General features: G+C 41.7%; 1 protein-coding gene across 2 annotated transcripts in view; it reads right to left on the bottom strand.

The window, feature by feature from the left end:
- Positions 1–20,800, bottom strand: part of LOC149177054 (ABC transporter B family member 20-like) — a 295,712-nt gene that overhangs the window by 48,838 nt on the left and 226,074 nt on the right. The window lies entirely within an intron of this gene.

Genomic DNA, 20,800 nt, shown 5'->3' with positions numbered 1-20,800 from the left:
CACCTCTCCTGAGTCTCAAAGCCCTCTAGCTGTTCTATGTACACTTCCTCCTCTATCACCCCGTTCAAGAAGGCTATCTTGACGTCTATCTAGTGAATCTACCATCCCATCTAAGCTACTAGAGATATAACTGACCGGATTGAAGTGTACCTGGAGATTGAGGTGAAGGTTTCCTCATAATCTATCCCTTCCTTTTTTGCATACCCCATTGCACAAACCTAGCCTTGTACTTTTCCAAACTGTCGTCTGTCGGATACTTGATTTTATAGATCCAGCTCGAACCTACAACTGATCTGTCTTCTGGCCTGGGCACTAGCTCCCAAACATCATTCGTCATGATAGAGCTATACTCTTCTACCATGGCATCTATCCAAACTTGATGTTGTGCGGCCTCCTAAAAGTTGGAAATTTCTGTAACCTGAGCAAACAATGCTTGGTATCTGTCAGGTTGTCTACGTTGTCTCTTGCTCATCCTAGGAGTCCCAATAAACTCCTCTGCATCCCTTAATGTCTAACGAACCTCTCTGCTAGTTCGAGCACTAGTCGTGGGAAGTTCTGCTAGCTCCTCCTCATCCTGTTTCTATTGCTCCATCTACTAAAAACTCCCCGAATTTCCTACCCCTAAGGAAATCTTGGTACTGGTCACAGTACTTGATCCTTGTGACTGTCCTCCTACTTGTCCCACTGGTTGCCCCTGTTGCTAGACTAAAGGAGCTTCTGCTGACTGATTCTTATCACTAGTAGGCATCTCTCGAGACCTCCTGAAAGCTCGGTCTCCCATGACCTTTACGTCTCGTCTTATTACTATCTTCCTACTGCTAGGAATGTAGATTATGAATGCCTTTGAGGTTTCATTGTACCCAACAAAAAACCCCTTCTCTGCAGTCTGATCCAGTTTGGTCCTTTTATCATTTGGCACATGAATTTAAGCAATGCTGCCAAAAATTCTGAGGTGGCTAACTTCAGGCTTCTTCCCTATGAAGACTCCTTTTAGCGTTTTCTTCCCCAATGCTTTGTTCTGAATATACACTACTATGTTACATGCTTCTGCCCACAAAAATCTAGGTAGATCCTGGTCATATAACATGGCCTTTGCAACTCCAACAATGTTTTCATTTTTCCGCTCCGCTACACCATTCTATTGTGGATTATATGGAGTTGTCCATTCTCTCTTGATGCCTTCCTTTGCACATAAATCTATGAAGTCTTTATCAATATCTGAGCGAAGTAACTTGATCTTCTTCCCTGTCGTATTTTCCACGAGAGATTTAAACTCTCTGAAACGATCGAAGACCTCTTCCTTGGTCTTCAAGAAGTAGATCCACGTTTTCTTGGAATGATCATCAATAAAGGTGACGAAATACTCAGCATTGCTAGGAGCTCTCGCAGACATCGGGCCACAAATATCTATGTATAAGTCCTAACACGCCATCAGCTCTGTTGTCACTCCTTGTAAATGTCGCCTTTCGCATACTTCCCAAGTACACACCCGTGCACACATCATCGTGTTCAGCAACTATTTCAGGAACCCCTGTTATGGTGTCCTTGAGCATCTTGAGCACTCCATGATGTAGATGTCCCATTCTTTTGTGCCATAATCCATTTACCTCCTTCCCACTGCTATCGTCGCTGCCTATCAGTGCCATTGGAGAATTGATTTGTAATCCATACAACCTTTTACTTCGAACTCCAATCTGTCTTATTTTCTTCTAGCTCGGGTGCTTGACATAGACTTTCTTCCCTATGAAGTGAAAATCGTACCCTTTATCCTGTAACTGGTGCACTAAAATTAGGTTCATACCCAATCTTGGCACATGTAATACTCCCCCTAAAAATCTATGGTACCTCTCCCTACAAGAGTACATTTCATTTTGTTTCCCATAGTAATCTGGAAATCCATGTGAATTGTCATGTGAGCTGAAGCTCCACTGTCTATGTACCAGACTCCCAGTGAAGTTGATCCTGCTAAGCAAGCAAAGTCGTCTTCCAATCTGGAAGACAAATCTGAAGTCTCCTGAATGTTACTTCTTTCCATGGGTAAACTAGAACAAATTTAGCGTGCTATTTCTCTTTTCCTCCTACAGCAAAACTTTTTTGCATCCAACCAGTATTCTGCTCAACAAAAAACAAAAACGAGTTGCAACCACTCTGTCTGACTGTTGCAATTACTAACTGGGCAATTTGATTTTCCTGCCTCCTCTCAACTGAAGAAATCAAACTTTTGCCCTAGCAACTCGAACTGCCTGAACTGGGCTCTGCGCAGTCTCCCTGGGAATTTCGATCTGCTGCTCCCTGCAAATAGTGAAATTCCTTTTTCTGCTTCAGAGCTTCCTGGCTAATCAATTAAGCTCTGATACCATGTGAAAATTCTATCTATTGCAACTACCGGAGATTATTCTTCTAACTTAGAAATTGATTTCGCAGTTTATTTACTACGGAAAATAACGAATAAAATCAAAGATGCAAGTTTCACCATACAAATAATAAAATACTGGAAATTGAAAAATTCTAGCACACGCACACAATAAAATTGACCCGGTTATTTTTGGACAACTGTCCCTGGAAAAAACCAACATGGCAAAACCAGTGCAACAATTTAAAATTGGCAACTAGGGCCAAACTCCATGTGGGTCATCTTATTAATGGCAGCTGATATTTTTCTTGGATCTCTCTCATCGAGAGGTGTAGGATTGATCTAAAGATCATCCGATTCCAATAAGTATTCATGGAGATATGAATTTATTTGTGTTATGGGACAATTCGTCAAGGTTGGCCAGCAACCAAATAAACCCCACATGTGCTCAACGTTTTAGTATAAATAGAGGTGCCTTGAAAGTCATTTGAGAACACACAACTCTCATGATCTCCCTCTCTCAATTTGTTTGGGTTTGTCTTCTCTCAAGGAAGACGCAGTGGAAAGGGTCATCTAAGAGAGCCCTAGATGTAGTCAACAAAGGTGCTTAAGCCGCAGTTGAAGGGAGAGCCCTAGCCTCAATCTTGAAGGAGATCTGGTCACAGATCTAAGAAGCCCTAGCCACAGTTGAAGGGAGATCCCTAGCCACAGTCTTGAAGGAGATCTGGCCGTAAATCTAAGAAGCCCTAGCCGCAGTCAACAAGAGTTCTAATGCGCAGGAAGAAAAGGCCCTAATCCGCAGCAAAGAGGAATCCCTACACGCAGCTAGGAAGAGACCCTAAGCCGCAGCAAAAGAAGACCTATCCGCAGATCAAAGGAGCCCTAACGCAGCAAGTAGAAGCATGTTAACAGCGTGAAATAATTCGGGTTGTTGTAGGTGACAACACAGTAATAGAAGTTGTTCTAGGCATGTTTTGAGGACTGTTTGCAAGACAAGGAGCCACAGTCATAAGGTGAGGCTATGTGTTAAAGAAATCTGCACTCAAGTCTAAGAACAGATCAACGTAGGGCTGAATTGTGTATGCATTTGGGTGCTACCAAGAGCAGTTAGCTAAGCCAAGATCTTCAGGGAGGAAACTGTGTTGTTTGAGTGTCATTTGGGCATACCAAAATCTACAGCGAGCTGTTCTGCTAGGCCGCAGGCCATAGCACACAACTAGAGGTTGTGATAAAAGCAGTCTAGGGTGGACAAATCCTTTGGAAGGCATCTTGGCATGAGAGAAGGATCTCCAAGATAAACCGTTGTCGTAAAAGGACTTATCTCCTGATTGTGTGGTAGACTACAAGTCATGCCCTAACCTGAACATAGTCATAACAACAATGGTAATTGGTGTAGCAGTTGTACATTGGTGCAGCAATGGAACATAGGAGCAACAATACCTAGCACAATGTACAGTGCAGCGTAGTGCACATAATAATAGTGATGGTGCAGCATGGTGTAGATCAATGTTGCTAGACATTGTTTCTGTAATGGGACAACATGGTAATGATGAGGTATTACAACATGCAATGGTAAAGCATGATGCAACATGGGACAGCTGCAAGCATGAATAATCATGGACAGCAGCAGCATGCTAAAGCATGGACAGCAGTAAGTATAGTGCTACAAGTACATTGGGACAGCAGTAAGCATGGTGTAGTAGTGGCACTATGTACAACAGTGCTAAACACCGGGACAGCAGCAGCATGAGGTCCAACATTTTGATGATGGGTGCAGCATGATGACAAAATGCAGCACTATGATAGGTGAAGGAGTCACCTTGGAGAATCAGTTGAAGCAGCATGTCTTCAACTAATCTCATGTATCATCATCCTAGGAGATGATCTATGCTCTTATCTAGATAAGTCAAAGTGTTGACTTCTGTTGTAAATGTACTATCTCTATCTCTCTCTCTCTCTCTGCTGAATTATTGAAGAACATATAAGAAGAATTGACGAAGGGTTTCTCCACATTGGGGTTTGTCTCTGGCTAGCGCCATATCTTGTGTCCTCTTGTCTTGGCTTGTCTCCTACGATTTATACTTATGTTCTATCTGCAGTTTACTTTAACACTGATCTGATTGCTAATTTGGGAAAGATATTGAGCTAACTGTGAAAATTGAAATAAATTTATCTAGCGTAGAACATACCTAAAATTAACATGGTATCGAAGTTGAGGTGAAGACAGAGCCCAAGCAAGAGTGAAATAGAAATCACCAAAGACAATTGGGAAAGGACAAAAGGATCAATCGATTCCTCATCCCTCTTCTAATTCACCAAGGGTGAAAACAAAGCAGAGAATATTATCAGAATCGCACAGGGAAGTTTCTGATGGCCTACCTGAAGATCACTTCTATGGGAAGTCCGGATCTAAGGGTGGAAGGAAAGACGAATGCCTTGGTTGAAATAACTTCGGCCACTATGCGAAGGAGTGTCTGACTAGCAGGGACACATCACTTGATGATGATAACAATCATTCCAAGGATATCTTCAATGATCAGAGGAATGACGGGTAATGCAGGTCATCAAGGAAACGGTCGACTCTTCAGAGAAAACTAGGAACCCTAGGTATGAAGAATCAAATGATGTTTCTAGTAAGATGAAGTGTTATCTTGTATTGGCCCTCTCCTTCACATTCTTTGGGAATCTAGCTTATTGATTGTAGTGCTTCAAGGCACTTCATCGGATAGAAGGGTGCTTTCTCTAATTTGGTAGAGATGGAAACAATCGTGGGATTATACTTGGAGTCTATGCCACTTATACCGAAAAGGCTGTAGGGAATGTTACCCCTTAATTGAATGAGGGTAACTCGATTTATTTACAAGAATCTCTTTTATGTAACTGATCGCAAGAAGAACCTAGTGTCCATTTCAGCAATGGAAGTCAAAGGTTTCAAGGTTGCATTCATCGATGGAAAGGTACGTAAATAGAATTTTCAAAGATGCTTTTTCTCATGGGTTCAGGGTTGGCAATTTGTATCAAGTTGCAGGATGGTCCATTGGGGATCATGTCAATTGACATATCTCATCTATAACACTGGAGGTCTACTTATGGGGCCCTACCCAATGCGAGTCAGATGGTAATTGGGATGCCTAAATTCAAAAGGAGCATGAAGGTACATGTTTGAGATGTATCGAAGGAAAATCTTACAAGGGGACCATTCCCCTCATGTAGCAGGTTCATAGACTTGGAACAACCCGAGGGGTTTGAGATTCATCAGGAATCTCATGTATGCAGGTGGAAGAAAGCCCTCTATGGCTTGAAGCAAATCACCTCGGGTTTGATATGAGAGGATTGATAGTTGTCCGATGAAGCTGAGATTTACTAAAGTGAAGTTGATCCAAACCATTGTTTGAAGGTTGAGGATGATAGACCTCTCATACTAGCACCTTCTAAGAACGACCTATTTCTGATAGGTGCGAACCCTCTCACTTGCAGAAGTAAAAGGGAGTTGGATTTCGGATGTGGAATGGTAAACTGCAAGCCTGTGACTACCTCGAGGATCTTAACTTTCAGAAGTTATATGGTGATGATGCCAGACCAGATTTGGGAAATGCCTCTGAGTTTCATAAACTCATTTGCATTGATGTTCTTGGTGAACTTCTATCCAGATATATGTTTTGCAGTTAGCATGGTGAGCTCATATTTGGTTGAGCCTCACTGGATTGGTGCCAAGAATCTTCTGAGATATCTTCGGGTCACAATCTCTCATGGATTGAGATGCACTACCGAAAATATGAAGCTGCATGATTATTCGAATGTTGATTGCGCAAGCAGTGTGAAGGATCACTAGAGCACTTCTCAGTGCTAGTTCTCTTTGGATTCTGCTTCGATATCATGGATGAGCAGGAAGCAGAAGTCAGTTGCTATAAGCACCACCGAAACTGAATACATAGCTACGAGTATGATCTCGTGTGAAGCTGCCTGATTGCAGAAGCTCTTCAGTGGGTTGTTTGTACACATGATGAATACCACTGTGATTCTCTGTGACAACCAGGGGGGATTCAATTGTTGAGGAGTCCCGTATTCGATGATTGCTCCAGCAGATAGACATCAGATACTACCTTATCTGGGATATGGTAAGTCGATGAGTGAAGAGGCTCCATCACATTGAGACTGATGTATAGGTCGCAGACATTTTGTCAAAGCCCCGGGGAAAGGTCAAATCTGTGACTTTCCCGAACGACTTGGAGTCGTTGAGAGACCTTCTTATAAGGGTCCTGCATGTTGCATGCATTGAGATTTGCGAGCTCTAGGGGGCTTGGGGTACTTACTAGAGCAACACACGACCATAAGGCGACTCATCCTCCCCTAATGGTGTGTTGTGTACAGGGTGAATGGTTTAGCGTTCCCTTGTGATACCCCGAGGCGACTTTGGGACAGGATGATTAGTTCTCCTGTCGAGTCATCCTACCCATGCAGTTTGGGACTCATGGGAAGTACCTCTCATCTGATCAATGAGCAAGGAAATCGGGTTAGGGACCATAGTAGTACTATCGATGGACGCATCGTTGTATCTACCGTACTCCCTATGCTAGGATGACCTCCATTGATCTGGGATCAACAAAACTGACTTCAGGTCAGTAAGAGTGATATGACACACTCTCTTCAGATGAAATTGACTTCAGGTCTGTAAGAGTGATATGACACACTCTCTTCAGATGAAATTGACTTCAGGTCAATAGAGAATGGTATCAAACATTCTCGATCAATTCTTCTTCTTCATGGTTCAACAGAGCAAAGAAGAGCAAAGCAGTGCAGCGCACTGATGGCAGAAATAGTACAGTCGGACATATGGATCAGCGGATGGAGTTCTCAATAGTGAGAGGGATTGTTAAAATTGGCAACTAGCGCCAAACTCCATGTGGGTCATCTTATTAATGGCAGCTGATATTTTTCTTAGATCCCTCTCATCAAGAGGTGCAGGATTGATCTAAAGATCATCCAATTCCGATAAGTATTCATGGAGATATGAATTTATTTGTGTTATGATACAATTCGTCAAAGTCGGCCAGCAACCAAATAAACCCCACATGTGCTCAACGTTTTAGTATAAATAGAGGTGCCTTGAAAGTCATTTGAGAACACACAACTCTCATGATCTCCCTCTCTCCAATTGTTTGGGTTTGTCTTCTCTCAAGGAAGATGCAGTGGAAAGGGTCATCTAAGAAAGCCCTAGATGCAGTCATCAAAGGTGCCCTAGCCGCAATTGAAGGGAGAGCCCTAGCCGCAATCTTGAAGGAGATCTGGCGGAAGATCTAAGAAGCCATAGCCGCAGTTGAAGGGAGAGCCCTAGCCACAGTCTTGAAGGAGATCTGGCTGCAGATCTAAGAAGCCCTAGCCGCAGTCAACAGGAGTTCTAATGCGCAGCAAGAAAAGACCCTAATCTGCAGCAAAAAGGGAGCCCTATACGCAGCTAAGAAGAGACCCTAAGCCGCAGCAAAAGAAGACCTAGCCGTGGATCAAAGGAGCCCTAACGCAGCAAGTAGAAGCATGTTGACAGCGTGAAATAATTCGGGTTGCTGTAGGTCACAGCGCAGTGATAGAAGTTGTTCTAGGCATGTTTTGAGGATTGTTTGCAAGATAGGGAGCCACAGTCATAAGGTGAGGCTGTGCGTTAAAGAAGTCTGCACTCAAGTCTAAGAACAGATCAACGTAGGGCTGAATTGTGTATGTGTTTGGGTGCTGCCAAGAGCAGTCAACTAAGGCGAGATCTTCAGGGAGGAAACTGTGTTGTTTAAGTGTCATTTGGGCAGACCAAAATCTACAGCTAGCTATTGTGCTATGCCACAGGCCATAGCACACAACTAGAGGTTGAATTAAAAGCATTCTAGGGTGGACAAGACCTTTGGAAGGCATCCTGGCATGAGAGAAGGGTCTCCAAGGTAAAATGTTGTCGTAAAAGGACTTATCTCCTGACTGTGTGGTAGACTACAAGTCATGCCCTAACCTGAACACAGTCATAACAGCAATGGTAATTGATGTAGCAGTTGTACATTGGAGCAGCAATGGCACATAGGAGCAGCAATACCTAGCACAATGTACAGTGCAGCGTAGTGCACATAATAATAGTGATGGTGCAGCATAGTGTAGATCAGTATTGCTAGACACTTGTGCTGCAATGGGACAGCAATGTAATGATGAGGTATTACAGCATGTAATGGTAAAGCATGATGCAACATGGGACAGCTGCAAACATGAAGAATCATGGACAACAGCAGCATGGTAAAGCATGGACAGCAGCAAGTACAGTGCTGCAAGTACATTGGGACAGCAGTAAGCATGGTGCAACAGTGGCACTCTGTACAGCAGTGCTAAATACTAGGACACCAACATCATGAGGTCCAGCATTGTGATGATGGGTGCAGCATGGCGCAGCAAGGTTAGGTGCAGCATGATGACGAGATGCAACACTATGATAGGTTTAAGGAGTCACCTTGGAGAATCTTTTGAAGCAACACATCTTCAATTGATCTCATGTATCATCATCTTAGGAAATGATCTATGCTCTTATCTAGATAAGTCAAAGTGTTGACTTCTATTGTAAATGTACTCTCTCTCTCTCTCTCTCTCTGCTGAACTATTGAAGAACATATAAGAAGAATTGACGAAGGGTTTCCCCACATTGGGGTTTGTCCTTGGCTAGCGCCATATCTTGTTTCCTCTTGTCTTGGCTTGTCTTCTGCGATTTATATTTATGTTCTATCTGCAGTTTACTTTAACGCTGATGTGATTGCTAATCTGGAAAACATATTGAGCTAACTGTGAAAATTGAAATAAATTGCTCTAGCATAGAACATACCTAAAATTAACAAGGGTTTTATTATTGGTGCAACTTGGGAAAAGTTGGTATTTAATTGATCTAAAGCAAGTAGTTGACTCCATAAGGCACTAGTCCCATTGATAATTAGATATAATCCTTTAACTTGCTAAAATCAACCAAGAGGCTAGGCCATTCAATCATGTCTCCTAGACTTGTTGGTTGCCAATAAGTCTTGCATTTTCATTATGCTAGAACAAAGAGGTCAGGGATTAGAGTGACAACCCTTGACCTCAGTGGTTGTCGCACCATGATTGTACAATTTGAGTGACAACAAGACATTTATGGGGTTCCTTTGATTTAAAGAGAGAATGATATACTTAGGAACTAGGTAACGGCTAATCAAACAAGTAGATATCAAGCTAGGTTTTTTCTCATGTGCTTGTTATTAGTCCCAACCATCTTTTGCATTTTCATTTTGTTTCATTTGTGGCTATATATGCTTTTTTCTTTCAACTACATCCATCTCTTAGGGAAAAGTTTCTAGGCCTTGACATAGAATGTGAATAAAGGGTGCCATTACTAGTGACAAATGACAATCAACCCAAAGAATGGAAGTGGATACAACAACAAATGGAAATTGGAATGTATGGATTACCTTGGGCACACTACATCAATCAATGCCTCCAATTAGTGGGGAAAATGATGGGGTGCATGATGGGGGTACACTTGGGGAAACATTTACATGGGTAGATGCACGTGAAACATTTCCCCACTTTCGTGGATGCTTTTCCCCAAAAGGGGTGCTTTTGGGCATCCTCCTTGAAAAGGGGGATGCCTAGAGGTCTCCCTTTTGAGGGGGTGCTTCTAGGCGTTCCCATTTTCAAGGGGGACGTGTCCCCATCAATTTTGTCTAATAGCCCTTAAAATTTAAAAAAATTATTAAAAAAATTATTAAAAAAAAAAGTTAAAATGAATAAATTTAAATCTAAAAAAGAAAAATACTAAACAAATATCAAAATCTAAACTAATTTGCAATCCCTAACTCACTCATTCAACTTACAACACTCCCACGGCGTTATCTGACTTACCAGTTAACAGTTGCCTCTCCTCCCCTGTAGCACTCCTTCAATGCTCATTATCTAATTTTTTTTTAGTTTTAACTTTTGAGTCTTGACTCTAGATATCAATGACCTCAAACTAATTCTTTCACTCTTTACAATTTTTTAGTATGATTTGTATTAATTTACTATTTTAGTCTTTAGACTTCACTATCAATTATAGTCTATTTTGCTTAGTACTAATTAGATTCTAGAACAATGAATGATGAATTTAGTTTTTAAATCAATGTAGATTCCTAAATGATGAATATGGATCAATGTATTTCATTATTGAATCTTGTGGTGTAAGGATGAATGGTGAGTATGGATCAGTGTATTTCATTATTTAATTCAATTATGTATGTGTATACACCCTAACTGTTAGTTTTTGGAGCATCAGAGGTTTTCTAGTCTCAAAACCTTGTGGAGAGGCTAAAACAGATGAGATCTCCAAAACCCAGAAATTGTTTCTGGAAATTCCACCTAGAGATGGCTCAATTAGATTATTAGCCGATTTTTAAATATTTCCCAAGTCTAAACTTAGGGAATATGGTTAATTAATCAGTATTAATTGAGATAAGGTGACAATTCTCTAGAAACTCACACGAATCGACGAGGAATTAAACTAGGCCCTTGATTAAGTTCTAATCTTGGCCATTGGTGCTCCAATAGAGGATTATAAGAAGTCAATGTGTAGATGGAGAATATGTTTGAGACACTTGTGAGAACCACGGAGAGTTTGATTTCCTTGGAGGGTTCGATTTTCAAAGAGTCAGCAATGCTGGAAGAATTTGAGCTTCAATAGGGAAGTAGAGACAGTGAAGGGCAGAGATAGTGAAGTCAGAGGACAATTTCTAGATCCGGCGAGTGCATTTGCAGAGGTCAAGATTTCTCCAGAACGTTGCACAGTGCCAGCACAAAAGATTCATTGGGCAATTCGATTTGTTGAGGAAGGAAGACATTTTCAGTTCCAGAGGCCAGGGAGAGGTTCCAAAGTGTCGGAGAAGCATTTTCCCAGTCAACAGCAGGTATAGCAGCTTGATTAGCAAACGATCCAGGCAGCACGTGTGGCAGGCAGCCTTAGGTTGACATAGACCCTGCACAGGCCCAGTCGGACGACTTGCTTTTTAGTAGTAGTCGAGTGTCAGGATTGCTTGGAGTAAGGGTAATTTCCCTCCAGATATTTTTGCCAACATTTTTCTGTACAAGATTGTCGGTTTCGACATCCAGATTGTACTCAGAAAATTTCATTGTTACATAATAATAAAAACCCTCAGTTGTTGCACCAGTTTTCCCAAGTTGGGTTTTTCCGGGGACATTCGTCTAGAAATCAAAAGTGTGAATTATTTGACAATTGTCCTAGAAGATAATTGTTAAATAAATTAGCAATTAGGAAAATAATTTCCAGTTGTTGTGATAGATGAAATTTTCACATAGTATCAGAGCGTGAGTGATCAGCGAAGAAGCTTAGAAGTAGAAGAAGGAAAATTTCGATGCCCAAAGGGTGCAACAGGACAAAAAAATTTCGTGATGCGCAGTACCCAGACAAGCAGTACAAATTACTAGGGAAAGGGTTCAATTTTCAGTTTCGGGTTGGCAAAAAAATCAATTTACCCAGAGTAGTGATTCCAAAAGTCAAAGGGAGCATTCGCAGCCCATATTTTTGGCTAAGCAAATTTCTGGTTGGATAAAGAGGGTTTTGCAGCAGCGGAAACAGTGTTAAGTGGAAGAGAAAAGCACACACAGCAGAGGGAAAATTTCTCTCAGGGGACTTCGATTTTCAGAAGTTCGAATTTTCCCGGTAGATTGGCGGTGGCTGAGTGCAGATTTCCTCACTCCATCAAGGAGTGTGTATAGCAGATCCAACAACCAAGCAAAGGGAAAGAGGAAGTTTTCGATAGATTCAGAGATGGCCACAGCAGGGCTCATAGATCAGGATAGGTTGGAGGGAACCTCCAACTATGTCATCTGGAAGATTAGAATGTCCCTCCTTATGGATGAATACGGCTTGAAGACCTATGCAAAAAATGTGGTAGCAGTTCCCCAAGACCCCGATCAACTGAAGGAGTACAGGAAGGAAATGGCAAAGGAAAAGAGGATGATTTTGGATGGAGTCCGAGATCATCTGGTCTCACATGTGGTAGACAAGGGAATGGCCAAGGAGATGTGGGATGCTCTGTTTGAGCTATTTCAAACATCTTCCGAGCAGCAAAAGATGTTTCTCCAAGAAGAGCTGAGGAGTATTAGAATTCAGAAAGGCGAGAGCATAGATGCCTTTCTCACTCAGATTTAGGAGGTCTGGGATCAGTTGTCAGCCATTAGGGAGGCACCCCAAGCCACAGAGCTTGTACAATTGGCACTGAATAGGGTCTTGGGTAGAGATACCTTGTCGAAGTGGGACAGGATGTGGTCTGATCTACAATCGAAAGAGTTGACGAGGGCTCTGTTGAAGAGTACCATTAGTGGCAGCAGCAGCAAGGGATTGAGGTGTGAGGAGGAGAATGTGGCCCTAGCATCTAAGGGGCCCAGTCAAGGGAAAGGGGAGCAGAAGAAGAAGAAGAAGGACCGGTAAAAGGTCAAGTGCTTCAAATGTGCTGAGTTCGATCACTACATCACACAGTGTCCTCTCAGAAAGAAGGACAAGACGGAGAAGCAAGACCAAGTAGAAGCGTTTGCAGAGTTTGACAAGCTTTCCTCTAGGCTGGAGGAAGAATTTGCCATGTTTGCAACCATACCTCCAAGATAGAGGTGGGGCAACTTGGAGCTGTAGTCCCAGAGATTCCACAGATGGGGAAAGGTCCATTGAGGATTCCACCTCATGGATCATTATGTAGCTACGGGGGTCCACAGTGTTCAGTGGTAGAATGGATTAGTGTCAGAGATGCAGTGAAATTCCAAAGTGATAGTTGCAGACTAGTAGCAGTCAATTGCTAGGGACCGCAGTGCAGAGTTGGTAATAGTGAAAACTGGCACAGTGCAGAGTTAGCAACAGCGCAAACTCCTTGGTGGACAGTGTAGTGGCTAGTAGCAGTCAGATGCTTTGGAGACAAATGCATCATACTGAACACAAATGATTCAGTATTTTGGATGCTTATTAGTTACATTTGTTACAGTTGCAGCATCAACAAATGAGAGGGAGTTGCAGTGAAGATGCAGAGTTGGCAACAGTATGCCAGTGCCAGCAGTAGCATAGATGCATCATCAGAGTTGCACAGTGGTTGGTAGGCAGTGGTTGTTAGTTTTTGTAGCATCGGATGTGTTATCGCCACAAAACTTGGTGGAGAGGCTAAAATACATGTATTCTCCAAAACCCATAAATCGTTTTTGGAAATTCCACCTAGAGACGGCTTAATTAAAATAATTAATCAGGTTTTAATATTTCCTAAGTCTAAACTTAGGAAATATGATTAATTAAAGGGTATTAATTAAATCATCGTGAGAATCTTCCAGAAAAAGACTTGGATCGAGTTCTACTTAATCTTAGTCATCGATTAAGTTTTAATCGTGGTTGTTGATGTCTCAACGAGAGATTATAAGAAGAAACTCAATGGGCCTTGGAGAACACACACCGGCAATTCGATTTCACTGGCAGATCGATTTCCTAAGTAGCAATGTTGAGTTACCGGAGAGAGAGCTAGTGAGCTTGAAGCAGTGAGAGACGAGCAGGGATAGTAAGGCTTTCTAGTTCCGATGAGTGCACTACAGAGAGGCAATAAGTGCCACAGAGAGGCAACACAAAGGCAATGCAGTGCTTCAGAGGGGATTCTGTATTTTGCTAGGGAGAAGCAGTGATTTCGTGCTAGAAGCTGGAAGGAGAGTCCGGAGACCAGGAGAATCCATCTCCCAAACAGCAATCGATCAGATAGCGAGAGGGAAAGCAGTTCTGAGTTGTGGGACACAGTACTGCGTAGGCTGACGCAGAGGCAGCAAAGAGCATCTTAGCTTGAGCCAAGGTCAGTGTCAGATCGCTAGTGGGAGTGAGATTTTTTTCACTAGATTTATTGTCAATCATTTCTTTATATGGATTGCTAGATTTGAGCATCCATAATCTTGCACTGAGATTTACTACTGCATAATATTAAAACCCTCAGCTACTACACCGGTTTTCCCGAGTTGGGTTTTTCCGGGAACGTCTGTGTATTTGTGTGTGTGCGCATTTATTCTTCCAGTTTTTTTATTTCATCTGCAGTATTTATTTTGCGAAGGTTGCAGTGTATTTAATTCGATATTTGTCGTAGCACACAGCAAGTAAATTGTTTAATCGAATTAACATCAGTTGTTGCAATAGGATAAAGGGTTTGCCGAATTTTCACATGGTATCAAAGCACAGATTGTAGGCTGGAGAAGAGGAATTTCGTAGCTCTACATAGGTAGCAATTCGTAACCCTCAAAGGTAACGCAGTTCTTGGCCAGGAGGGTCAATTTTTCGAGGAAGAGTTTATTTCTCTAAGAGAGCCGACAGAGAATAAATTTTCGAGATCAAAGATTACTAGAGGCAGAGGGAGAAGCAATATTTTCCTTGCAGAGCAGATCTTTAGCTGGGACGCAGTTATTTTGCAGCAGTTTGTTGGTGCAGAATAATGTCAGGAGGAAGGAAGAGCACACACTGAGGGAATTCTTTCCTCAGTGAACTTCTAGTCCAAAAGTTCGATTTTTCACTGCAAAGCAGTAGTAGTTGTGAGCAGATTTGCCCACTCCTGCAGGGAGTGCATAGAGCCAATCAGTAGCTGCACAGAGGAGAAGAGGAGGAGTTCGACTTTTTGCAGAAAAGGTATTGGTAGGGCTGAGAGATCGGGATCGGTTGGGTGGAGCCTCCAACTACGTGATCTGGAAGGCAAGAATTTCTTGTCTTCTAAATGAATACGATCTCAAAGCCTACATCGATAGCGTGGTAGCTATACCCACGAATGCAAATCAGATGAAGACCTAAAAGAAGGAGAGGACGAAAGCAAAGAGACTGATTATCGATGGGGTTCGAGATCATGAAGTGTTTTCACATAGCTGGCAAAGATACTGCCAAGCAGATGTGGGAAGCTCTCGCTACACTGTACCAGGGATCTTTCGAGCAGCGGAAGATGTATCTTGAGGAGAAGCTAAGATGTACAAGGATACAGAAAGGGGAGCACATAGACCCCTTCCTCACTAGGATTTAGGATGTCTGAGATCATTTCTCTGCAATAGGGTTAGTGCCCCAGCCTACAGAATTGGTGTGGTTAGCTCTAAACAGTGTTTTCGAAGACTAGCAAGTCTTCAACCAGAGTATTATCGGCAGAGACAAGTTGCCAGATTGGGATCAAATGTGGGCTGATCTACAACAGGAGGAGATGAGACGAGATTTGGTGAAGAGCACCATCAGTGACAATAGCAGCAGTAGGTGGACGAAGCAAGTGAAAGAAGAGGAGAATGTGGCCCTCGCATCAAAGGACAACAAGAGCAGCGCAGGAGAAAGAAGGACCTTTCCAAGGTCAAATGCTTCAGATGTGGTGAGCTTGGCCACTACAGCACCCAGTGTCCTCTCAGGGAAAAGGACAAGGAGGAGAAGCAGGACGAAGTGGCAGCTCACACAGAGATCGACAGGTTGTCCTCCAAATTGGAGGAAGAGTTTGCCATGATCACCAATATACCTCCAGGAGTGAGGTGGGGTGATTTGATTTTGTAGCCCCAGAGAGCTAAAGGATGGACAGGATTCTTGAGAAGGTCCACCTCTTGACTCAAAACCTTGCTACGGGAGCCCACAGTATTTCAATAGCAAGATATATCAGTAGCAGATTGAGATGAGGTGATAATTCTCTAGAAACTCACACGGATCAACAAGGAGTTAATCGAGGCCCTCGATTAAATTCTAATCTTGGTCGTTGGTGCTCCAACAGAGGATTATACGAAGAAGTCGATTAGTAGATGGAGAATACACTTGAGACACTTGTGAGAACCAGAGAGAGTTCAATTTCCTTTGAGGGTTCGATTTTCAGAGAGGCAACAATGCTGAAAGAATTCGAGCTTCAATAGGGCAGCAAAGATAGTAAGGGGCAGAGACAGTGAAGCTGAAGGAAGATTTCCAGATCCGGCCAATGCATTTGCAGAGAAGTCGAGATTTCTCCAGGACATTGTGCAGTCCCTTTGTAGAAGCTTCAATGGGCAATTCGATTTGCTAAGGAAGGAAGACATTTTCAGTTCCACAGGTCGGGCAGAGGTTCCAAAGTGCCAGAGAAGCGTTTTTCCAGACAACGGCAGGAAGGACAGCTTGATTAGTAGACAATCCGGGCAAAAGGTGTGGCAGGCAGCCTTAGGTTGAGGTAGAGCCTGCGCAGGCCAAGTTGGATGACTTTCTTTTTAATAGCAGTCGAGTGTCAGGATTGCTCGAAGTGAGGGTAATTTCCCTTAATATATTTTTGCCAATATTTTTCTCTACAGGATTGCCAATTTTGGCATCCAGATTGTACTCAGATAATTTCTTTGTTGCATAATAATAAAAACCCTCACTTGTTGTACTAATTTTCCCAAGTTGGGTTTTTTCGGGGACGTTTGTCCAAAAATAATTGTGTTAATTATTTTGTGTGTGCTTAGTATTTTCTAAGTTTCCAACGCTATTTTCTTCCGCAGTTTATTGGTGAAAATCACAGTGTGAATTATTTGTTAATTGTCGTAGCAGATAAATTGTTAAATAAATTAACAAATAGGAAAATAATTTCCAATTGTTGTGATAGATGAAATTTCCACACCGACGTCCCCTCATTCCCCCTAAATTTCCCTAAAATTTGACTCCCACATGTCCCCCATCTATGTCTCTCCGCACCCGCATCCCCCATCCCAGAGTCTTGGTGGAACATAGAATTATCCAACTAAAGCTACGATCCATATTAGAATGGCCTTAACATTAAACAAAAGCACATGATTATAAAAACGATTAGTGTAATTTCTAATATATGACCCAAATTCCAATTTACTTTAAGTATGCTAGATGGGACAGAGAACTGACTAGAGCATAGAAGGAGAGCTCTGAAGTAAAGCTATCTATGGATCATGATAGGGTTGTTGGCTAACCAAAGGGGAGAAAACTTTTTCTCCTAGGTGTTACCCACATGGGTGGATAACATATCCCATATATGCTATTCATTCACAAGAAAAATTTTAAATCACTAAAGTACAATGGAAACTTGAAAATAACAATGCCAAAAGTTGCTAGGATGGCATGGATGAAGAGTCAAGGAAAAGCTAAGGAATAAAGAGTACCTGCAATATACTAAGAAAGGTAAAGAAACTTCTCAACATAGTAACCCAAGGGCTTCTCAAAATGAAGCAAGATCTTCCTTACCATTAGATAACAACCCTACCCCTCCTCCAACTTTGCATAGGAATGATAAAGACATAGACTTAAACATCGACTTCATCAACATCTTGTTTAGAGTAAATGTCATTTTTACCCATCCAGATACATAGATAACCCTAGGAGAAAATTTATCCGTTGATACGACATGCCAACTAGTAGCCCTACCATGATACACAGATAGCTAGCCTCAAATGACTTTCATCTGTTTCCGCTGGTTCATCTTCACCTTGGTTGTTATCATTTGTATCTAGTCCAGTGTGACCTTCCTTGAGGTCTTTTCTTTCACTGCTTAGGAGGAGCACAAATTAAAGTATATGATGATGGTAGCACTCCATGGTATTCATAGTTAACAATTGTCATCATTCCCCTATGTTTGTTATCCCATATTTTCAGTGGTTGTTGTTAGTCACTCATATTAATTCAATTGCTAGCCTTATTCCATGAGAAAGGGTTGCATATATCTGTTAGGTTCCCATATTGTCTATTTTTGACCTTATATTTTGACATTATATTACCCTCTTCAACCCTTAGTTGAAAGCCTTTGCTAGTGTTTTGGCTTAATCACTCCAAAAGGTATATAGTAACTCTCCTCATTGCTATACGTTTAATTATTCAACACGTAATCATGCTATCTTTATAATTGATCCTTGAAGTTGATTAAGTTGTTGAACAATTGTTGAAACTCTCTAACTGGCAGGACTACATTTTGCAATTGCTGAAACAGCGGAAACAGCGCAAACCGTGAAGCTAAAACAGCATGAACCTCGACGCTGAAACAGCAAGAACAGCATGCGAACTTCGAGGAACAGTTGAGATTTGCGTAACAAATCTGCATCGGCAAAGGAGTCCGACCGATTACTATATTGGTCGTAATGATCATGATCCACATGACTGTAACAATATTCTGTTAACAAGAACTGACTTTCCTATTTTTGATACAAAGGGTTGAACCAGAATGTATAATGAAAATCTTTTGTAATCGATGTCTCCTCTATAAAGAGGAGACATCTACATTAAAAGATATATACAGAGGAGGAAACAAGCTGTAACACAGAAAAACTGTAGTGAAGGGATGAGACTGAATCTTTTTTTGTAATATGGTTTATTGACAGATGAATAAAGTTCTGTTCTGAGTATTTTATCTTAGTTTCTGTGTTCTGGGGAATCTTGTGAGAAGGACAGGGCCCACCTTCATCACAAGATTCACCCATCTTCTTTCTGTTGTGTGTTGTGTGTGTGATTTCTGTTTATATCACGAGTACTGCTTCTAATTGATATTTTACTTTTACTGAACTCTGTTTTCCTTTTAACTGATTGATGTTGTATATGAGTGCCTCACCGGTGATTAGGATTTACAGAGTGTATTGGTGAACTGGACAACAGAGGCAGGTGCTGAAAGTCCTTACTCTGAGGATAGGGTCCTGATCCTTTGTTGCAGGACAGCCATCACTCCCTTTTGCAGATTTGTTTTCTTTAAGTTATCTGTTCTTATTTCATTCCTGCAATAGGTTGTAACTGCTGTAACGGCTGTAACATAGAGTAAGGGTTTAATAGATAGTAAACTGTTTATACTACAGTTTTTAATACTATTAAGATTGAGTACATACAGTACGTGGTCATCTTTGGAATAATCAGACTTTCTCGGGTTGATAATTTATGTGGCACTCGACTATTTTATTAATAAACAATTAAAGTGACCAACAATATCCAAGGTCGATGCAGCTGCAAGAAAAGAAATAGCATGAGCCAAATGTTAAAATGCAAAAGAATAGTAAGGGATGTAAAGCAAACAAAAGCCAATTTTAGCTTGAGCTCCACCCCCTCTTATATAGCCACTCATACCTAATAGTATCCATGCATATCATGCCTATCAAAGTGAAAGGAGCTCTATAAACATCCCAACCACAATGAAGTGATAAACTGCCCATCATCAAAGGGGGATTTTATGATCATTATTACTTGATGAATCCATAAGCTTGTGAAGCAAGCCACATATCAAGGCAAGAAAGAAAAAGGAAAATATGGGAGGTTTGGAAAAGCAAAGGCAAGGGAAGGTAACTCGTGCAGCTAAGTGCTCCCTCTATAAAGGCACTCATGGACAAGGGTTTGCATAACCTGGTATAAGACTATGACACCTTTCATGAAGTAAACCCCAAGCCATAACAGCTATCACTTGCCCCTATCAATTGAAAGGGTCGACCTAGGAATTGTTCATCCCCTTAGGGTTGGAAGCACCTTATAAGGTCATGTGATAACCTTCACATATGATCCACCTTAAATATGATCCACCTTGAAGCTTTTATGGTTTTTGTACTCATGATGCTGATCTCACTTGATTTCTTGTATATGTGTTGGGTAATTATTGCAAATGTAGTCAAGATCCCTTAAGGGACAAGTGATGCTTCTCCAACACTTTTAGAGCACCTCTAACCCCATTACACAATGATGTAGGACATTTGAAGGAGAACATTGTAACCTTAATGAGGAACATTGGCTTTGATGGTGACTTTGCACTAATGAAGCGACCCTCCGCTAGCCTCAAACGTTTCTCATGTGAGGAGCGAGATACACATAGGAAGGTGCGAGGTTATAACATAGGAGAACCAGATCAACCTAGTAGATCAAGGATAGCTTTATTGGATTTCCACACACATCTCATTGGGAATCGATCACGTGGACTAAACGCCTCTTTGGGATCCACCCTCAGACCACTCAAAAGATAATGGTAATGTTTTGGAAGTTTACTAATGCCTGCAAATTTTGGTGTAACGAAAAACCTCAACATGGTATCATTGCCTTGGCCCAAGTTCGATTCCTCAATTTGCATTTGAGGGGAGTATTGGATTTTCACACACACCTCATTGGGAATTGATCATGTGGACTAACCACCACTCTAGGATACACCCAAGGACCACTCAAGAGGTAATGATAATGGTTTGGAAGTTTACTAATGCCTGTGAGTTTTGGTGTAACAGAAAACCTCAACAAGATCAGGGACTCGATGAGTTGGATCAAATCCAAGGTATGTTGTAAATATATTTTCCTCAGTTGGGCCTATTACCCACCAAAAGGTGGATAACCCTTAGGAGAAAAAAAATCTCGTCCTTGGATAGCTAGCCAACCAACAACTCTATATGATCAACACATAACATGATGCTAGGATCCTCCACTTCTTTCTCTGGTCATTTTTCTCTCTCCCAATTTTGCAATCGTGTGCTTTC

Source organism: Pinus tabuliformis, chromosome 4_1 (genome assembly GCF_031772625.1).
Source record: "Pinus tabuliformis cultivar Carrire ecotype Pingquan chromosome 4_1, CPIR1, whole genome shotgun sequence".
Taxonomy (NCBI): domain Eukaryota; kingdom Viridiplantae; phylum Streptophyta; class Pinopsida; order Pinales; family Pinaceae; genus Pinus; species Pinus tabuliformis.
This window is presented reverse-complemented; position numbering and strand designations above follow the sequence as displayed.